This window comes from Cydia fagiglandana, chromosome 10 (assembly GCF_963556715.1).
Source record: "Cydia fagiglandana chromosome 10, ilCydFagi1.1, whole genome shotgun sequence".
Taxonomy (NCBI): domain Eukaryota; kingdom Metazoa; phylum Arthropoda; class Insecta; order Lepidoptera; family Tortricidae; genus Cydia; species Cydia fagiglandana.
In genome coordinates this window covers 14320565-14332719 of record NC_085941.1, presented here as the reverse complement: position 1 = coordinate 14332719, position 12155 = coordinate 14320565, and the positions used below count along the sequence as shown (strand labels likewise).

Sequence of the window (12155 nt, the reverse complement as noted above, 5' to 3'; positions counted from 1 at the left end):
GTCAGAGGAAATTCTATGAACGGGACTATTCTTCGTACCCGCCACGTTTTCTTACCCCGAATTACTTCTATTTGCCAGAGATTTTAATTTTTAGGGTTCCGTACCTGAAAAGGAAAAAACGGAACCCTTATAGGATCACTCGTGCGTCTGTCTGTCTGTCTGTCCGTCTGTCACAGCCGATTTTCTCCGGAACCACCGATTTTCTACTGGACCAATTAAGTTGAAATTTGGTACACATATGTAAGTTTGTGACCCAAATACGGACATGTAACGTAAACAAATGAATTTTAAACATGGGGGCCACTTTTGGGGGATAAAAGAAAATTAAAAAATTAAGTTTTACAAACTATATCATGTTACATATCAAATGAAAGAGCTTATTGTAAGGATCTCAAATATATTTTTTTGTTATGAAAAAAAAAAAAAAAAAAAATGAAAAAATATTTATTGGTTTTGTATAAGTATTGCTACAATATAGGTTGGGATCTTCTTTTAAGCAACAGATATGCTTGTGACAGAAAACCCCGCTCTTCCACAAATGCAGGGTTTAAACCAATATGTTTGTGTAGGTATATAAATCTAATACTTAGGACTTAAAACTAAAACTAACACTAAAACTAAATACTTCTTTTATACTAAAAAGTAGTACTAGCAGGATAATTACAATTTATAACTAATACTTATTAATTACTAACACTAAGAATTCCTTATTTTATATTATATTTAGAGCCTGAGTGGTGCACGCAAGTGTGTGTGTGTGTGTGTTGTGTGTGTGTGTGTGTGTGTGTGTGTGTGTGTGTGTGTGTGTGTGTGTGTGTGTGTGTGTGTGTGTGTGTGTGTGTCATGTTATTAATCAGTTGTGGCCAGACTATGTGATGCAGGTAAGTAGCGCCTCAGTATTTGCATATGTTTGTGTTTTTAACCAGTCTATGGTTGCAGTTTTGCAATCAAATAGTTGTAGCGGATATATATTAATGAGTTTATTGATAGTATTGTATAAATAGGCAGATTGTGCAGCGAATTGTCTCTGAGCAAATTTAGATTTAGTTAGAGGTCTAGGGGCCACATTGTTTCGTCTCCGACGTCCCGCAGTGGTAGGGTTATAATTCAGAGTCTTGTGCACTTTTACAATAGCGCTAACTATATACAGTTTGCGCATTGAGAGAAGACCGCATTCTTTGTATAATTCAGCAGTAGGATGCCTGTACGGCTTCGAAAGCATGACTTTAATGAGACATCTTTGTGCTCTTTCGACTTCTATGAATTTAGTTTTAATGCTGCCCCCCCAAACTGGGATACAATAGCTCATTATGGATTGGGCCAATGCAGTGTAAATTTGCTTTAGTAGAGAAGGTGAGGCTATGTGTTTTAAGGTTTTAAAGATCCAGATGAGCTTGCGTATTCTACCATTTAGATATTCAATGTGAAAGTTCCAAGAGAGCCTTTGGTCCAGGATTATACCAAGGTATTTAACAGTAGGTACTTTTTCAATTGTAATACAATTACAATTTGCAGTTGTAGTTAGGTCACACTTGTGTATTATTAGTTTGAGGTGAGGTGGGGGCTGTGTGCTCTCATACTTTGAAAAACACATGTAATTGGTCTTGGCAGTATTTAGAGTAAGGAGGTTAAGTTGTAGCCATTGGTTAACCTTGAGTAGACCCTGTTGCGCCTTGTTATATACGGCCTCCCAAGAGCGATCTTTAAAGACAATTGCAGTGTCGTCCGCATATGAGAACACACGGCCTCCCTCGACGGGGAGATTAGTCAGGTCGTTGATATAGGTTAAAAAGAGCGTAGGCCCCAGAACGCTTCCTTGAGGGACCCCATAAGATATGGATCTTACACTGCTTATTTCGCTACCAATCCTAACGGATTGAGTGCGACCAGAAAGGTAGCTTGTCAATAACTCAAGAGGTTTTCCCCGGATGCCCATGTGCTCAAGTTTATGGATTAGAGTGGGGAGAGAGACAGTGTCGAACGCTTTCCGTAAGTCCAAAAATATGGCAAGGCATTTGTTTCCTTTATCTACCTGTCGAGTAATTTCTGTTGTGAGTGCTAAAACCGCATCTTCCGTAGATTTACCACGCCTGAATCCATACTGCGAATCAGAAAGTATATTAAATTTGGTGAGATAACCAACAAGTCTGACGTTAATTAACTTTTCCACCAACTTTGAGATAGCAGGCAGTACGGAGATAGGGCGGTAATTATTGACGTCAGCTCTCTCTCCACTCTTATAAATCGGGGTAACGATGGCTTTCTTGAGCTGTTCCGGGAAGACTCCCTGGGCAAAGCAGAGATTGGTAAGTTTACTTATGATCGGCACAACGACGGCTCTGGCTAGTTTTAAAAACTTTGTAGGTATTTCATCAAAACCGGGGGCACTGCTACTCTTAAGGCTAGACAAGACTTGGTCGACTTCCATTGGATCTGTTTCAAGCATGACAAAAGATTGTTGAGCATTGGATGGATGTTATAATTTTCGAATAAACAATTTAGAAGTAATTCAAGAGAATAGGCAAAAAATTACCATTCCCCCCCCTTTATCTCTGAAACTACTGGGTCTAAAATTTTGAAAAAAATACATCAAATAGTTCTATATCCATAGATGACAGGAAAACCTATTAGAAATGTACAGTCAAGCGTGAGTCGGACTTAATTACTTAGTTTTTGATCCGACCCCTACGGATTTTTTAAAAAGATTTCACTCACGCTTCACATGAAAATATACATTTTTAAAAATTGTGTAATGTACGGAACCCTTGGAACGCGAGTCCGACTCGCACTTAGCCGGTTTTTTTAATAACCGTTTTGAAATTAAATGATGATTAAACTTTTTGACAGATCTATTATTTTAGCGTCATAGAATGTACATACATTTGTTTGATGATCAACTAAATTATACCACTTCTAAACCTGCATCTACTCGTAGTAGTTGAATCAAATTACTTCATATCATAGTCAAGGCTCATGCTCACAAAGTTCCCAAACTTTGCCTTAAAGTTTCAATTTAATACATAATTAGTTATCATAGGAACATTGCGTTATAGGAACTTAACACTCACTTAAGCATGTCTGTAAAGTCCCGAATTTCTAGAATTTACCTAGTTTAGACTAGTGCTCCCGATCGCGAAGGAAACGCATTTAAACCTTTACAAATAAACAGTGCAAATCAGTCCGTATTTTTATTTAAGAGCGAACGCAGTATAAACAGAACCATTAACCTACATTAACTTTTGCAGGGACTTGACACGTAAGTCATCGCTGCTTCGTTATAAATATAAATAATCCAGCACGGATATGATGGTCGGTCTTGTCTACGTGACAGCGTGATAAAACGGTATCCGTCACTTTTATTTTATCACGTGGATAAAGCCATCCATAATATGCCGGCTGGGGCTTTATTCTTTATTGGACAAACGCATATGTATTGTGTTTTAAAATCGGCAAGATGTGTAAGAACACATACAATCATAAATACATTGGTACGGTACCTATATGGTACGGTTGCACCGAGTGAATTTATATAAGTAATCAGGGCTCGAACAATTCATGCGGATGACGTCAAACCATGATTTAAAATTTTGTTACTTCGTGCGACATGTCACACGAAAGTTTAAATACAAACGTCACCTGTGTGCAAAATTACGTAATTTTTACGTCATCCGCGTGAATTTTTCGAGCCCTGCATCACAGAATAAATAATAGTACTACCGTACAGAAAGGAAGCTTCCTACAAAACCGAAGTTTGACAGCGGTTCAGGGTCGAATCATGCTATCCCTTTTTAATACATGACACTATCCCTTTCGGCTATTTAGGGTTGTCAAAATTCAAGTGATTATCTTATCTGTGGTCGTGCACGCAAAAGGAAGTCAAGTGGTGCCAACCCTAAAAATTGCTCGGAGCAATGCTGAGCCGAGCGGAGCCGAGTTTGGCCGAAGTCAGGAGCTTCGCACCCCTGCCTGCATATAATATAGGTGTCACAGTTGAGGTTCCCGCAACGCGACGTCTTTGAACTTGACCAGTACGCCCAAATAAATCTTGGTTAGGAATCTGGGTCGCGGTCCACATATTCTCAATATAATCAAAGGGTTATGCAATAAAATTTAAGAGGACGGGGCATGAACGACTGAACGTAGACCCCATTTTCCTCTCTGGATATTGACATTATGGAAAATATTTTTGTATAGTTTGATGTACCTATATTCACCATTATCTATGCCCCTGCATTTGACATTGGTCGATTTTTCGATTATAGTAAAAATTAGGAGCTAAAAACAAATTTCATTCCATTTTTTTTAATGCTCCAACTCTTATAATAATTGAAAATTGCAAAAACATCAAACGTAAAGTAAACGTGGCATAGCTGTGGTTGTTATACATCACATTGTGTCAAATTATCTTCAATACCACACACGGTCTGCCGCGGCATCATGCTGAGTGGGGATCCTATTTCAGCGTCCTAATCTCTTTTATGTCTGCATACCTTTCTTTCTTTTTTTTTCATGTACTATGTTGTGACGTTAAAATAAATGTCAATAATGTTAATATCCAGAGAGGAAAATGGGGATTACGTTTGTATGAAAAAGCGATTTTGCGCGGGTCCTATATTTTCGACTTAAGTAAGCTAGTGGTTCATTTAATTTACGTGACCTGTTGTTTAATGATGAATCCAAAGCACTAAGCTATTAAAAGATTAGGTGGAAATACCCAATTCATTAGCTGAGAAAACTAAATTTACGACAGGTATGTACTTACCTGTCGTAAATTTAGTTTTCTCAGCTAATGAATTGGGTATTTAAAACTTGAACAACAATTACTCTAGTGATAGCTGCTGATAATGCTACACGTCTCTAAGGGGTGCAAACGAAATGTTTCGATCGACTCACGCTTCACTAGTAATTTATTTGGAGAGATCATATAAGTATTTGATATTTTCACAACAAGGCCTTTTTTTAATACATCATACGATACAGTTTAAATATTTATTTTTATATTTTCTTATTCCCTCAACACAGGTCACATCACAGGTTTTCACGCTTACAAAAACCGATATTTGAGCACATGCGATAAACCAATTATTATGTATATCTATTTAAAGAGACAAGTAGCTAGAGTCGAGGAAATAATTTGATAAGGCAATCTTGTAATCACAATGTAATTAAAGCCTATATTTGGTTATAATGTGGACCTTCGCAGTGTGTGTGGCAGGCGCTTGAACCCCAATGAAAATATCAGTATAGAGTCAGATGCAAAAATACCTCAACTCCTACTCCATAATATGTTTCTATTCATTATAGATTCAGGTACTTCTACGGCTGATTGTACCTACTTCTAGATTTACGAGTAAATAAAAAACCGGGCAAGTGCGAGTCGGACTCGCGCACGAAGGGTTCCGTACCATAATGCAAAAAAAACAAAAAAAAGCAAAAAAAAAACGGTCACCCATCCAAGTACTGACCACTCCCGACGTTGCTTAACTTTGGTCAAAAATCACGTTTGTTGTATGGGAGCCCCATTTAAATCTTTATTTTATTCTGTTTTTAGTATTTGTTGTTATAGCGGCAACAGAAATACATCATCTGTGAAAATTTCAACTGTCACGGTTCGTGAGATACAGCCTGGTGACAGACGGACGGACGGACAGCGAAGTCTTAGTAATAGGGTCCCGTTTTACCCTTTGGGTACGGAACCCTAAAAACCGGCCAAAAGTACGAGTCGGACTTGCGCTCCAAGGGTTCCGTACATTAAGGCCGACTCACGCTTGACTGCACATTTCTAATTAGGGAACTATTTTGTGTATTTAAAAAAAAATAGTCCTAGTAGTTACGGAGATAAAGGGGAAGAATAGTCATTTTTGGATATATTCTTAAAAATAACTGCTAGCCTATTTATTATAAATAAATATATATATATTTGTAATTTTCAAAATGAGCTCTTTCATTTGATATGTACCACGATATAGTTCGTAAAACTTTATTTTTTAACATTCTCATTTACCCCCCAAAAGTGGCCCCCATGTTTAAAATTCATTTATTTACGTTACATGTCCGTCTTTGGGTCACTAATTTTACATCATTTTACATAGGTGTACCAAATTTCAACTTAATTGGTCCAGTATTAGCCGAGAAAATAGGCTGCGACAGACGGACAGAGAGACATACCACGGACATGCGCAGAGACGCACGAGTGATCCTATAAGGGTTCCGTTTTTTCCTTTTGAGGTACGGAACCCTAAAAGCATTGTATAAACATATTCGTACTACGCAAATTCTATTTATATTTATTCTACATAATTCTTAAAACTATCGATAATTACCTAAGTATATTTACGAACGTAAATAAAATATGAATTAAATTTGGACCACCATATAATATGTATAGAAGCAATTATGGCTCACAAAGAGTCAAAGGCTGCTTTAGATTATTAATGCGTTCTATTGTAGGTATAATAAAACTTATAAATTATATATAAGTGGTGCCTGAATAAACAATATCCATTAAGTACAATTAAATTGTAGCACTAAACTAATTTCGTGGCACTTCTAAAAGTGGCAAAGTAAAGATAGAAGACATATGAAAATAGAAGTAGGTTTATTGATATTTAAAATGCCGTAATTAAATACCGTAATTAAATAATTTTGAGCAAGTGCCTGGACAAGAGCAATGGCAGTCGGATTCTTGAATGGCCCTGAATGTGTTAACACTGCGATACTCGTAGTTACATACCAACAAATGGTTAATACTCATTACGAAAATTTGTCGTAAGTTTTGATATTACGAACGATTTCCACCATATTAATTTCTACCATGTTCAGTAATAGTAATTATAACTTGGTGATCTTGGACACGGCGCGGATAGTACGTCGGTTCCTCTCTCTGCAGCCCTGACCACCGGTAGCTTGGGCCTTGCCCCGCTGCTGGCGGCACCCTAGGTTAGGTTTTTTATAATGTGTTTATATGTATTTTTTATTGTTTTGTAAGTGTTTTTATATTTTACTTTTATATTCATATTATAAAAACCCTAGCCTAAGAGAAATGATGAATAAAGAGAAATATTATAACTTCAAAGTAGGGTTCATGTTTCATAAGCGTGCGGTTATTCCGCCATGGCAATAATCAAACAAAAATATAACATGAAATTGATCTAGAAATACAGTCTGAAAACATTTATATATATACAATATATACACAGTGGTACAACTAAACGAAATTAATAACTAGCTTAAATCTAAAATAGATGTTATGTGATGTTACGGAAATATTATTTTGTTTAAATTTGTGATCCACAAGAACGACAAGGGGTAATTGCTAGTATTTGAGCACAAAGTGATGCCAAGTCATATCTTAGGACTCGTAGGACATTGACATAAAGTGGTTCGTTTATTCTAGCCTATGGACATGCCCTTTAAGGTCTGAGAATAATGACGAAATTAAATTAAACTCGCTCGATTACGCTAGCCCATGGCAGTTAAGTTTCAAACCCTCTTGGCGTTGGCGCTCAACAACTTTGAGTTTTAAGAAATTAATTTAAGTTTCACATAGCCTTCTTTATAATATGGTATTTGTGTTCATTCCGTCCTTTTATTAAAGAACATCGTCTTTGACCCGCAACAATCTAGTGTAAAAAGAGCTTCTAAATACAATATATTATTACAATATATTATTGTGTATTATTACAATAAGCTGAATTTTCTTTGCTGCGTAAAGACTGTATCGTTAAGTATAGGGACAGATTGAACCTGGTCTTAAGGGGCCCACTGATTAACAGTCCGCCGGACGGTATCGGCCTGTCAGTTAGAACAAAATTTTGACAGTCCCGAACAACTGACAGGCCGATACCGTCCGGCGCACTGTTAATCAGTGAGCCCCTTAATTGTTGACATGTGTATTATTTTGTATTATATACTATGTTCTAAGAGTTTGGTCTGGGGGTATTTTTAAGCTACATCTGATTTAAGAAGGTTTGTCATTTTTTTTAGGGACTTTATGATGCTTTTAATACCGTATAGCAAATACAGTCCGGACAAGCCTATCGAGCTGGATTTGAGACTATTTCACCGACTCTTCGGTAACGATTTACAGTAACAACAGGTTAATAGGCTGCCAAAACATGTTATCATAGTGTCCACTTCATGACTGTTCAATTGAGCAGCTGCGGAATAGATGTGGTGAATTTTTATTTTTACCTAAAAACGATTTTTCACCATACGTTTTGGAATCCCTTCAATTTCTGATGCTAGCGTAATGACGGAGACCGCTAGAAGAATAAGCTTAAAACCAAAGCCTAACGGACATTCATGGCGTTGATCCATCGCTAAAGCGGGTCGATAAAAAAGCTCCATGATAGTTATATTAGATGTCAAAGTCATAGTTGTCGTAAGTAGCATGCCATATTCTCTAAAAGGCCACCATGCACAGACCCTAAACTTTTTTTTTAACGAAAAGAAATGCTTAGACTATGTCCAGATGTTTCGCTATACGAATCATGTGTAATTGCTGTTTACATAGTACGATTTTTTTTTGTGTGATATTGTCTTGTTCGCAAACCGCTATTTTTCTTCTAGTTTTTGTCAGCATGCGCTATTGTTACTCGAGAGGATTGGGTAAATTTCGTCCAAACCATATGCTTTACGTGGTGCCCTATTGATATTCCGAAAAATTTTACGCCGATTTTTGTTTCGCCGACAACGATTCGCCGACGGGTTCTTTGGCAGAGTAGCGATTGGCCGAATCTCATTACGCATAGTAGTCGTTTGCGAAAGTAGTCAATAAGCAGAACATTGATACGCATATTTACTATTCGTAGAATAATCATTTAGTAACTGTCATAATTACCCGAGAAACCATTGGTCGAAACACAATAGGTCGAATTTTTATTTGGCATTAATATTAACTAGAAAAACTTCTCTCTAATTTATTATTTTACTAAATTAACTTTCACATACTCGTAGTATTCATTGAAATTGCTAAAAAAGCAGTTTAGATTAGTTTAGAGCTGCACCCCTAAGAAAACGAACCGTTGCTGGAAAAGTGGGTTAGGTTAGGTTAGAACTGCGACCCCTAAGAAAACGAACTGTTGCCAGAAAATTGGGTTAGGTAAGAACTACGACCCCAAAAAAACGAACTTTTTCCAGAAGTTAGTTAGGTTAGGTTAGAACTGTGACCCCTAAAAAATTAATTCTTTCCAGAAAAGTAGATTGCGTTAAATTAACGACACAATAAATAAAATTCGACTAAATGACTATTCTGCATCTTAAATTTAGGTAAAAACCGTATTTATACGAAGTAACTTTTCTACAGGTCCATGATTCTGTGAAATGAAATTACATGAAAACATTGTCCTTGAAACTAAACCAATGTTTTAATTTTTTGGTGAACCAAAGGTAACTAATCCGAACTAAAATTATTTGAAGTAAATATTGTGTAAAGATTATTTTGCCATTTGCAATTATTTGAATTTTTTTCTGTGAAACAAAAATCTATAGAAAAATTGCCGGCAAAACAAAGCTAAACCATATACTTAAATATAATAATTTTTATGAACCATTATTTACTAAAAAAATGATAATATTTTATTTCATCCTTTTATATGTGGGTTTTCTTTATTTTTGCAAAAAGTTTCTTTTCGAAAACAACGACTTATATGTAAAACTTATATGTGAAACGTTATTCGACTAAAGTAAACATTGCTTAAACGAAACGATTACTCTGCTAAATGGAAATCGTCCAATAATAGTTACTACTAATTTACACAGAAGCGAACTGAACGATATGTGAACCAAGAGTCTACGTAACGTTAGTCGACCAAAAGTTACATTGACAAATAAATGACTCTGCGAAACGATGTTCGGCGAATCGTTGTCGGCGAATCGATGATCTGCTAAAAGTTTATCGGAGAATCATTAGGTACCCGCTTTACGTCGAGCTCCCAGGATGAAATGTGTACCTTATTAAAGCACTCATTAAACACATGTGTAGTTTTGAAATAAAAATATGATACCAAAAAAAAAACGGCTAAGTTGTCCCTATAATTAACGATACAGGGGGCCGATTTTTGAATTTAGATCGTTCGATTTCGGCACTCAAAAACGATGGAAAACGGCGAAATGCTTATTTTTGAGATACGAGCGAAAAACATTTGGAATCAAGTGGTATTGATCACTCGATTGCAATTCTATTAGTAAAATTGAAATGCCTAGTAGTGGAGATATTAATTAACGAAATACACGAAATCGAGTGGTCGAAATTCAAAAATCGGCCCCCAGTCTTTATTTATGACATGCGTGGGATCGAATAGGTCTCCATTTTAAAAATACTAGGGAAAAGCGAAATGAAAGCTGAAAATAAATCTTGTAATAATTCGATAAATATTTTTGGTGCCAATTCTTGTAATTTTGATGTATTTATAAAACCGTTTTCTGGTATTATAAAGACAAGCTCTTTACCGTATCAGTCGAGCTTATGTTGTTAAAAATAATAAAGAAAACAGTGAAGTCTCCTGGGGCGTGTAATCTTGTTCGGAGCGTTACGCTACTTACGCTAGGTGATCGCTTAGGATTAAATATATATCTAGGTACCTAAAGTACACTCGTTTCTACATATGTACAATTGTACATACGTGCTGTGTACTGAAACTTGACGTGTATCGTTACGATACGAGGAATGACATTGGTACTTTCTTAACATTTTAGCGTGTCTTTTTGTTTTTTTTTACTGTTTTTTCAGTTGCGTTCAAAAGAAGCCTGTGGTCTGCAATGAGCGCTGCCGCGTATGAACTTGTCGCTAAAGGCGCTAGTGTAGCGCGAGGACCTGAAATGTCAAGTGTCCATAGAGGTGCACTAGTATAGAGATGAAATGCCAGAGCCGAGAAGCAGGTACCGAACGATATGCTCTTATAACTTTCAGTAGGAGAGCAGAAAAAGCTTTATTATTATTTATCCTTGCCACAGTCTTATATTTTTTTATCCCCCATAGTTACATATAATATACAGTGAGTAAATCTAATACGGGCGAATCTCTTAACGGTGGTTAGTATAGGACAAAGTAAAGGTAATTAGATAACATTTACTTAAAGTTGCAACAATAATTTTGTCCATACAAAAAAATTCAGCCCGCAATGTAATGCAAACACACTCACGTTAAAAGCTCGTCGACAGTTACTTTCAAAAACTCCTATTGCGTATGTAATGTCATTAACTGTCATGAGTGGGTAAATAATAAATAAGTATGATGTTTTTTATCGGACGAAATTACTACCTAGTTTAAAATCAAATTACATCAAAAAATCTTATTAAAGCAATCATTTATTTTAATAACGACCCATTGAAATTACAACTGAAATGTACTGAAGTTGCTGAAATACTTACCAAAGAAAACCAACTAAAAAAGAAAACTCAAAAACACAATTTACAACGATACGAATTCTGAGAAACCTGAATTTAGTTTTGCCCCCTCCACCCTTCCAGTTACGGGCAATCCTTCGCGAGCTTTGTAGTGTTTCACCGTAAATTAAAATCATGTCCATTAATTCAGGAGCAGTAAAAGTTGTTAAAAGAGGCATTTTTATAACATACGATTACTATTGAATCGAACGACTGACATTGTCAAATCAGAGTTGAAATAAAATAAGAAACTTGCAATTCCACCAAAGAGTTTGCCACGTTTTCACACAGTGTACCAACCAAGTTTTGTGGTGTTTAGACGGTTTAGTTAATGCTCGAAATAATTTTGGTAATAACTGTACAACTACTAATTAGGCGGGCCGTATGCTTATTTTCCGCCATCCTGGTATAAAAAATCAGGCAAATTAAATACGAAATGAATACACAATAATCACTTATGAAATACTGATATTAGATGAATTTTCAAAAAGGATGTGCTATCAAAGGTGCTTGTCTATTGCTCAGATTAGAAATAATCACGTCAAGTGCTGTCATCGTGACTGATTAAAATGAAGTCAGTTTCTTGTTGATAAACATGATAAATAAATAAGATTTAATATCTTTTAACACGCCTAGTAGTACTTTTATCTACCAAAATAACTACAAAACATTAAACGCAGTGTAATGCTAACATGTATTGTGAATGTTCCTCCAGATAGGTAAGTTTGTAAATGCTATTGTTGTACTGCTAATGAACATTTGACATT

General features: G+C 36.0%; 1 protein-coding gene across 3 annotated transcripts in view; it reads right to left on the bottom strand.

The window, feature by feature from the left end:
- The window catches only part of LOC134667962 (D-beta-hydroxybutyrate dehydrogenase, mitochondrial), a 75517-nt gene that overhangs the window by 33021 nt on the left and 30341 nt on the right, over positions 1-12155 (bottom strand). The gene's annotated exons all lie outside the window — the stretch shown is intronic.